Source organism: Balaenoptera borealis, assembly GCF_965194805.1.
Source record: "Balaenoptera borealis genome assembly, chromosome: 5".
In the NCBI taxonomy this organism is placed as follows: Eukaryota; Metazoa; Chordata; class Mammalia; order Artiodactyla; family Balaenopteridae; genus Balaenoptera; species Balaenoptera borealis.
The window spans coordinates 114,549,572-114,559,807 of record NC_138862.1 but is presented as its reverse complement, the minus strand read 5'-3'; the positions used below and the strand labels follow the sequence as shown (position 1 = coordinate 114,559,807).

General features: G+C 39.1%; 1 protein-coding gene and 1 long non-coding RNA gene across 2 annotated transcripts in view; both read left to right on the top strand.

The window, feature by feature from the left end:
* The window catches only part of LOC309629949, a 36,948-nt gene extending 32,021 nt beyond the window's left edge, over window positions 1-4,927 (top strand). The window contains exon 2 of the long non-coding RNA XR_014245318.1: window positions 316-4,927. This is a non-coding gene — a long non-coding RNA (uncharacterized lncRNA). The remainder of the gene's footprint in view (window positions 1-315) is intronic.
* LOC309629927 (uncharacterized protein) overlaps window positions 1-10,236 on the top strand; it is a 179,407-nt gene that overhangs the window by 137,427 nt on the left and 31,744 nt on the right. The window lies entirely within an intron of this gene.

The following is a 10,236-nucleotide window of genomic DNA, read 5'->3' as shown; positions in this document are numbered from 1 at the left end:
GTAGGATTCTGGAATATATTCTTTTTTTTTTTTTTTTGAATTTATTTATTTATTTATTTTTGGCTGTGTTGGGTCTTCGTTTCTGTGCGAGGGCTTTCTCTAGTTGTGGCAAGTGGGGGCAGCTCTTCATCGCGGTGCGCGGGCCTCTCACTATCGCGGCCTCTCTTGTTGCAGAGCACAGGCTCCAGATGCGCAGGCTCAGTAGCTGTGGCGCACGGGCCTAGTTGCTCCGCGGCATGTGGGATCTTCCCAGACCAGGGCTCGAACCCGTGTCCCCTGCATTGACAGGCAGATTCTCAACCACTGCACCACCAGGGAAGTCCCTGGAATATATTCTTGATTATAAGAGGGATAAAATACAATTATGGTCTGAGAGACTATCATCTAAATTTTTAGAAATGGTAGTATTTGTAAAACATAGCGTTCTATTAACCACATACTTTATTAATTTTTGTTTGTTTCTTCAACGAGTACTTTTGAACATGTACTATAATATGGTGATTTTAACATATAGGTGTCAAAATTCATGGATTTCAATCCTGGTAGTCCCCATATTTTAGTGTGTAACACTCTCCATATTCATGTATATCTTCAAGTCAAATGTTTCTTTTCTGTAAATGGGGACAAGAATGATGACATCTGGCTCACAGAATTGTATGAATTAAATGAAATAATAACTGTGCTTCACAGTACCTGGCTCATAGTAACCACTCAGTACAAGGGAGAAAAATAGGTAATCCTGTTGTCATGGAGCTTACAATCTAGTAAGGGATACAGACATAAATTATCACAATTGTCATAAGTTTTATAAAGGAGAAGTACATAGTCCTACACAGGTGTGAGTAAGAGTACTCTGTGGCAATCAGGGAAAGCTTTCTTTGGAAAATGAGAATTGAGCTGAGATCTGAAGGATAAACACTAATAAATCAGGTAAAATTTTGATGGAAAGCATTCCAGGCAGAGGAAAATCCATGCCCTATATTTTGCAAGAGTATGACATTTTTGGGGAACTGAACAAGGCCAGCAAGGCTGAGGTGTCAAACTTCTGCAGGTGAGGCAGAAGTGGGAGCCCAGTCTCATGGGGTCTGTTAAGCCATGTAAATTCCTTTAAATAGAGGAGTGAAGTCATTGCCCAACTTTGCTGCTTAATAGAAACCTTATTCTTTTTTAAATATCTGGTGTGACTTACTTCTTTTGTGGTATTTATAAAAAATAATTTGATGTGCCTTGGCTTCCTGCAATCATTACAATTATTTTTAAATGACATACATGAGGACAGATTTTTTTTTTGGTCCATTTTTCTCTATTTTAAATACAGACAAAATTTCCAAAATTCCCTAAAATGTGAGGTTTGAGGGCACAGTCCTCTGGGCTATCAAGTTTTCCCAAGACTTCTGATACCAAGTACAAGTTGGGCGGGGGAGGGGGGAGTCCCAAAACGACCCTCAGTTTTGATAATTCACTAGAAGGACTCACAGGACTCACTGAGAGCTATTGTACATGTGTACATGAGAGCCATGGTTTATTACAGGGAAAGGATAATGAAAATCAGCCAAGGATGAGATGCATAGGGCAGAGTCTGGGAAAGTTCTACAGTGAAGCATCTGCTGTCCTCAAGATGCATTACTCTCCCCACAACGGTGTATGACATTATACACTGAGTATTGCCAACCTGGGAAACTCCTCTGAGCTTTCATGTCCAGAGTTTTTATTGGGGCTTCATTACATGGACATAATTGATTGATTGCCCATGTGGTTGTACTCAGTCTCTAGCCCCCTACTTCTTAGAGGTCAGGCTGAAACCATGAAGCCCAGGGGGCCCACCATAAGTCACCTCATTAGCATAAAGTATCAGATGTGGTCCAGGAGGCCCACCATGAATAACAAAGACACATCTATCACTCAAGAAATTCAAAGAGTTTAGAAGTTAACTCCCAGTTGCTATGGACAAAGACCACATCTTTCGTTTGGCCAGGTCAAATGATTTACTACAAAGGCTACCCTCTGGCTTTTGGGCAAGTCTCTCTTACAGCAAAACAATCATATTTGTCTGGGCATCTACTTTTAGTATAGCTTTTATATGATAGACACAGCAACAGTATCATTATGAATTTTGGAAGAACCACTGTGGGGTAGAGATATGTTTAAAAAAACCAACTAATCTGTCCCATAAAGTTATTACAACATTTTCACATTCTTGTTTCTTGATTTACCATTATTTCTAGCTTAGGATAAACTTGTGCAGTTATTTAGCATGGAAATTAGTTGATTATTGACTAAATACAGTTCTTCTTCCTCAGGTCAATTATTTTCCATCAGTATTACATCTTAAGGAGGCTTTAACTAGTTTTCCCAATGTGACCACCAATATCAGCATTATAACCTCACCAATAGTGTCTGCGTTATACCATTATCACAGTATGGCAGTAGATGTGACTTAAGAAATAAGATCAAAAGATACAGGCACATTACTAGAGTCTCAGTAAGTCATCAACAATTAGTCCAGTCCACCATCATATTGTAGAACCAAAATGTCTCCTAGAGTGATGCCACTCAGGTTTGCAGTTTTCCCTACAACCATGTCAGTTTGCAAAAGCAGAAGCGATCTTCACCCTTTCAAGCATCTGGTAAAATTGAGTTAAGAGACAATATCATCTCTTCTTCTGAGTCTTCCTCAAAGTAGTGATGTAATATTTGATTTCCCTCATTACATAACCCATTTATTCATTTCCTTACCTTCAGCTACTATTCCTGCCCTATCCCTATTAACTGTTTAGCTTTACCCAAACTTTCCACCTTTGGAAAAGATGTGATGTTTGGCCACTGAGCAGGTCCAGATTGCTGGTAGTAATACTAGTCTAGCAAGCACTTCCCCCTCAGTCCACTCCCATTACACTGGGAAGAATTATATAGTGCATTAACTAGTAGGCTATCTCAAGCACTAGGCAACTAATTTTACATTTTTCACCAACCCCAGTTATGCCAGATTAGGTAAAGGCATCAGCCCTTTGGGAATCCTGATGTAAAGGTTTAAAAATACAGCTACAGTTTTTTGTTTAGGGATCATGCCTGCTTCTGGCACCAACAGTTGCAAGCCTGGTCCTTGGACCACTGCATTAAGTAAGAAAAAAAAAAGGCTGAGGTGATATGAGAAAAAAAGAAAACAATATAGTCATACCACCATCCTCCCTCTGTGGGAAAAAAATTGTATAGTCCTACAGAATACTCCCCTATTTCCTTCTCCCCAGATTACCCAGAAAAGTGAAGGAATCTATCTAGTCATTACCCTCCCTTGGCGCCCCTCATGTTGAATGTGAGAACACACGCATGAAGGTGTATAAACCAACCCTTCTTGCTTCTATCTCCCCCATTTTAAACAACAAATGTACTAATTGTCCATTCTAATTCTCTATCAAACCATTGTCCTCTGAGGACAATACCTCCCTGCCCATTGTTGGGCATATGAGCTGTAAAGTACTTTCCTTGGTCTGATGGAATGTGACTTGTTAGTCCGAACTAGTGTTTCCCAAAACCACCTCAGTTTCCATAATTCCCTAGAAGGACTCATAGAACTCTCTGAGAGCCATTATAATCACAGTTATGATTTATTACAGGGAAATAACACATTAAAATCAGCCAAAAGAAGAGACAGAACAAAGTCTGGGAGGGATCCAAACACAAGATTTCCATTGTCCTCAGGACACATTACCCTCCTAGCATCCATGTGTGACAGTATGTGTGGAGTATTGGCAACCCAGGGAGCTCATCTGAGCTTCAGTGTCAGAGTTTCATTACTTGGGCATGACTGATTGATTGATTGCCCCTGTGGTGCTCTCAGTCTCTTGCCCCTACTCTCCAGAACTCAGGCCGATAACACATGGTCCAAGAGGCCCACCATGGGTCATCTTGTTAGCATAAACTCTCAGGCATGATCAGAGGGACCCACCATGAGCCATTTCTCTAGTATAGCTGGCAGATGTGGTTCACAAGACCTACCATAAACAACAAAGACACCCCTATCACTGGGGATATTCCTTAGAGTTTAGAGATTACCTTCCTGGAGCCAGGGACAAGGCTAGACCCCTCTTTTGTCAAGGCCAGATTCTTTGCTACAAAATATATCATTTAAAAATAAATAATGCATAGAATTTCCCTTTGGAAGTTGTACTTTTATGAAATTTGCACTTTTCCTTAGCTCTCTAGGGAACATCAGTGCAGTTTCCAAGTGGGTGTGGGACATGCTGCTAGCTGACCATGAGATATACCTTCTACCGTTCATCCTTACTAACAGATTAGGAAATGGGGAAAATAAAATAGGAAACAAAGGGGTCAGCAAAGTTAAAATGAACTACCACTTCTTTGAAAACATGATGGCAAGGTTGATGAAGAAGGAGGAGAGGAAGACGGAGGGGGTAGTGAGGAGATAGAGATAGGGGCGCTTAAAGAATTAACATTAGAAATATAAGGGAGACATGACAGATGCAAATTTTTAAACAGCTAATATAAGGATATTATGAACAACTTTATGCCAGTAAAATTGAATACAGGGCTTCCCTGGTGGCGCAGTGGTTAAGAATCCACCTGCCAATGCAGGGGACACGGGTTCGAGCCCTGGTCCAGGAAGATCCCACATGCCGCGGAGCACCTAAGCCCGTGTGCCACAACTAATGAGCCTGCGCTCTAGAGCCCGCGAGCACAGCTACTGAGCCCGCGTGCCACAACTACTGAAGCCTGCACGACTAGAGCCCGTACTCCGCAACAAGAGAAGCCACGGCAATGAGAAGCCCGTGTACCGCAACGAAGAGTAGCCCCCGCTCGCCGCAACTAGAGAAAGCCCACGCACAGCAATGAAGACCCAACACAGCCATAAATAAATAAATAAATAAATAAATAAATAAATAAATTTATTTTTTTAAAAAATTGAATACATACATAAGATGGTCAAATCCCTAGAAAACAAATCAAAAAGAAAAACACCATAGTTCCATAACCATTAAAGTGTTTGAATTGTGAGTGAAAAAATCTTCCCACAAACCAAAAACAAAAGTAAAACAAAGCCAGGTATGGCTTTTCCTAAAGTTCTACCAAACACTCAAAAAACAAACAAACAAACAAAAAACACACACACACTTCAATCTTCCATACACTATTGCAAAGTATATAGAACAAGAGGAAAGATTTCACCAAAGCCAGCCCAGATTCAAAGCCAGGGGAATTAGACCCCACCTCTTGTGAAGGAATAGCAAAGAATTTGTAGCTCATTTTTAATCTACCACAAAGTGGTTTTCTAAAATACTGTAATAAGGAAGAGAGTGTCACTGGATCTCTTCATTTCTTTCTAAGAAAACAGCAAAGTAGAAGTAAGCTTACACAGAGTAGTAGTAATATAAACTAAACTTGTAGTAAAATTTATTTTATTTGTGGTGTTTTAAAATGAAATATTCAAACAAATGAAATTGCTAATACTACTGTATAGATCATGGAGAGTAAGGGACAAACTGCATGTGTATTAGAGGGAATTAGCTCTTTCATATTATATGTCTTAACTTGTACTGGCATAAATTCTTTTTTTTTTTTTTTTTTTTTCCTTTTGGCCATGCCATGTGGCTTGTGGGATTTTAGCTCCCTGACCAGGGATTGAACCCAGGCCCTCGGCAGTGAGAGTGCAGAGTCCTAACCACTGGACCACCAGGGAATTCCCTAAATCGATTCTTTCTGTGCTTTGCAATCTTTGCCTTTCTACATTTGGGGGATGTAGCAAATTCTTCCTACAAAAAAATGAATGTGTTTCCACTTAAGTGTACTTTTTATGTGTCTTTAATACATTTACACATATTTTTATCATCTCTTATAGACATTGTCTTGCACACAGTAGGCATTCAGTATTGAAATTCTTGAAAAAAAAGATGAGCGTAAAAAGTTCTGAAAGAATAATCTGCTTTGTAACTTATAGGAAGGAATTATGTCAAACAATTATAACGAAAATGAGGAAGAACAATACCTGAGCTTACCTAAAACCTTATGAAGGCTACTTACCAGTTTCCCTTGCTACTTCTACAGCACTTGATCTCTAGAGAATTATTTCACTGCAACTACCTATTATGTTTCATCTGCTATATTTTAATCAAAGTTTTAAAAAAATACAAGACCATTTTGCCTTAAATTCTGCTTTTAGTTCTACAGTGTGCATATGATTTTTGTTACTTCTTATATGTAGGAACCAGGAGGGTCGAAACTATGTTAATGGCAGAAGTCTAGTATAATATTTTTGTCAATAACTCTGTCAAAGTCTTTTATATATGAGCTTGATGAATTGTTCCTTGTTTTCAAATTTTTATTTTAAGAAATTTTGGGAGGGGGCTTCCCTGGTGGCGCAGTGGTTAAGAATCCGCCTGCCAATGCAGGGGACACGGGTTCGAGCCCTGGTCCGGGAAGATCCCACATGCTATGGAGCAACTAAGCCCGTGCCCATAACTACTGAGCCTGTGCTCTAGAGCCTGCGTGCCACAACTCCTGATACCCGTGCACCTAGAGCCCGTGCTCTGCAACAAGAGAAGCCACCTCAATGAGAAGCTCGCTCGCCGCAACTAGAGAAAGCCTGCGCGCAGCAACGAAGACCCAATGCAGCCAAAAATTAATTAATTAATTAATTATTTAAAAAAAAGAAATTTTGGGAAGGGGTTGGATTTAAGTATAGAAATAACGCATTCTTATATATTGGCAGCTATCTAAAATTTTATGGTACTTTCCTGCCTTCCTACAATCTTTCATTCCGCATTCAAGAAATTTTAATTGAACTCTGTTGATGTCCCTAACACTATGATAGGTATTGAAGGTCAAACTGTGACTAGAAAACATTGCCAGATAAAAGGCAGGATTCCCAGTTAAACTTGAATGTTAGATAAACAACATACTTATACTAAAAATTATTGTTTATCTGAAATTCAAATAAAACTGGGTGTCCTGTAATCTTTTTAAATTTTATTTATTTATGCATGCATGTTATATATGACAGCCCTAGTAAAAATAAAGACTGTTCTTGATCTGTTATAATTTAAAGTCCATTGGGCAAGGCAGATACTAATCAAATAATCTTGCAGGTAAACAAAAATTATAACTGAGATAAGTGTTCCCAAGGATAGGTATAGAGGTATAGAAGGAGAAAATAATTGAGTGAGAAATAAGGTCAGGAAGAGGACACCAGGGAAGACTTCACTGTGACAGAGACAATGGACCAGAGACCCTATGGGGAAGGAAACAGAGATGCTCTAACACTGCTACTTTACATGAAAATTTTATATTAAAGAGGGGTGTGTCTGACTTTTATGGTACAGCAGTAGAAAGCCTGACTGCACACTCTGATGCAGAAACAAAGCCTTGTTTTTTAGGGGTGACCCAGTGTCTTTCCTATTTAGCATGTGACTGATAACAAAGCCAGAGACTACAGGTTTTAGCCCTGTGTGTAAAGGTGGTACAGGAGAGTTCAATTTCAATATTCAACTCCTGAAACTATGGGCATTTTCTTGGATCAGAGAAGACAAGTTGCTTGTCCCATCAGGCCTCTGGCTCTTGCTCCTGCCAGAAGTGAGAGAGAAACATGCCTGGTTGTAAGTAGGAGGGGAGACTATTCAGCACAGGCTGGTGGGAAAGGCAAATCTGTGATGCACTCACATGGGAGCTGCCAGACAGGAGTGTTGCAAGTGAGCACACCCGGCAGTGCCTCTGGCAGGATTTAGGCTCTCAGACTTTCCCAGCAGCCCAGCTTGAGATTCCTCCCCACTTTCCAAGTTTCTCTTTGCATGCAGTATTAAAAAAATGGTCTTGTGTAATTTGTATTAATTATTCAGCTTTTGAATATGATCATTGTTCATCATGATCATAATAACGAGAACAATCCTGCCTCAGATTTATATATTTATTCCCATATGTTCAAGTTCCTTTAATTATATTATTTATCTTTATGATGTCTGCTAAATCATAGGTCCCCAAACTTTTTGGCACCAGGGACCGGTTTCGTGAAAGACAATTTTTCCACGGACCGGGCGGGGGGTGGAGGGGGTTCAGGTGGTAATGTGAGCGATGGGGGGGATGGCTCAGGCGGTAATGCGAGTGATGGGAAGTGACAGAAGAAGCTTGGCGCTCGCTTGCCCGCTGCTCACCTCCTGCTGTGCGGCCTGGTTCCTAACAGGCCGTGGACTGGGGGTTGGGGACCCCTGTGCTAAATAAAAGGAGTGACTGTTATTACATCAATTTTTAGGGGTGGGGGAACCTGAGTGTAGTCTCTCTAGGTGAGTTGCCCAAGTTCTTTTTCTGACACAATCCACAGCAGCCTCCACTGTTGACCTCTTCTCCTCACTTTGTCTGGAGCTGTATCAAGCTAGTTAGAAGGGCAAAGCACAGATCGACTGACTGAAAAATAATTATCTTGAAAAAAATTAGTAAATATAATGTTAAATCACAAAGTACTTAGTTGATTTGTTAAAACTTATCAAAAATAAACTGACATATATAACAATGTGAAAAATGCCACCTGTTAAATTATAAAATGATTTGCTTCCATGATTTTATTATCATGGCAAACAGCATTATTAGTGATTGCAACATTTTAAATCCCCAAAGTAGCAAATGCTCTAAATTTCTCTAATAAATTAGTATATTAGAAAGCTGTAAATGTGGGACTATTTAAGCTTTTTCTCTAAAATTATGAAGTATTTTTGAATTATAATAATGTATCCCTTTATAAAAACCAGTGCTTTTGGGGGGGAATTGAAGAAATCTGTTTTTTTAATATCTCAGCCTCTTTGTATAGCACTTTGTTTTCTGAATAACAATATTTTTCATAATTAGTCTATGTCTTACCTTAATTTAATGTACATTTGACTCTAAATGGGTATAAATATCAAATGTATAAAAGATCTATGGGTTTTGTAGTTATATAATGCTTTATTTATTTAGTTTTAATGCAAAGACTTTATTTTCCTAGGAAAGTTTTAGAAACCAGAATACATGTGTTTTTTTTGAAAGAGCCAGTTTTTGTTTACTCAACTTTATAAAAACTAGAGAATTCCCTGCATAAAGCTAGAAACTCTACTATTGAAATCCTGCCTTTTTGTGTTGGTTTCTGTCTTGTTTCTGTGAAAGGACAGGTAGATTTCAAAAAAGAATGATTATTTCCAGATCAGACCTCAAAAAGGATTTTATTTTATTTTTTCATTTTTATTTTTTGATAGGCAAAGAGTGAGTTTATTAGCATAGGATGCTTGTGAGAGCTACAGGTGGGCAGGCAAGGGAGCACAGCCCCAAGAACAAAGAGGGCTACATTTTTATAATCAAAGAAAAAGTGGGGAGGGAAGAAGACCACCTTCTTCCTCATTTTTGGGTAGACATCAAGGCTTACATCATTAGTTCCTCCTTTGACCCTGTATGGTCTAATGGAGATGGTCATGACGCTATTTAAATATGTATATTAGCAGAAGGGTGGTGACATATACTAATATATGGTAATTCGTCTCAGGTTTTAGTATGATGTCCCCTTTCACCTACTTTCTTTCCCTTTTCACCTATATTTCTGTCTTGCAGAAATGCTACTCTTCAAGGACTATTCACTCCCTAACTTCATGTAACAAGATTCAGACCGCATATCTATTGTGTTTTAACAATCAGGGTTTGTGGCTTGAGTGTTCCTGGTGCTTAGATGCACCTGGTCTTTCATCAAGGTAGTGTAGATTGTTGCTAGGTTACTAGATTCTTTTCTTGAGTGGTCAATAGTTTACAACAGTCTCCCCAAACTCCCTTAAAATTCCCTTTCTGTCTTTAATCCCCTAGTGGGATTTCTAAACCAACTAATTATCCTACTCTATCCCTATCAGAATGATCTTTTTAAGAACACAATCTAATTGCATTCTCCCTGCTTAAAGCCCTCCAGTGGATTTGCATTGCTCTTAAGATAAAGATGAAAATCTTTATGTAATGATTTGCCCTGAGGCCTACCTCTATTTGTCTACATCAAAAACAAACAAACAAACAAACATAACAAAACTTCACCTCCAGCAGCCTTGAAGAATAATATATCGTCTTGGCCTGCTGGTGAATTCTAACTACAAACTCAAGTCGCTAAAGTGAGTCACACCCAAACAATTCTACTTCTACCACCCGGTAGATTAGCGTTTCTCAGTCTTGAATGCACATTAACATAGTCTGGTTTACCTTTTAGTTTTATTTTTGGCTGCGTTGGGT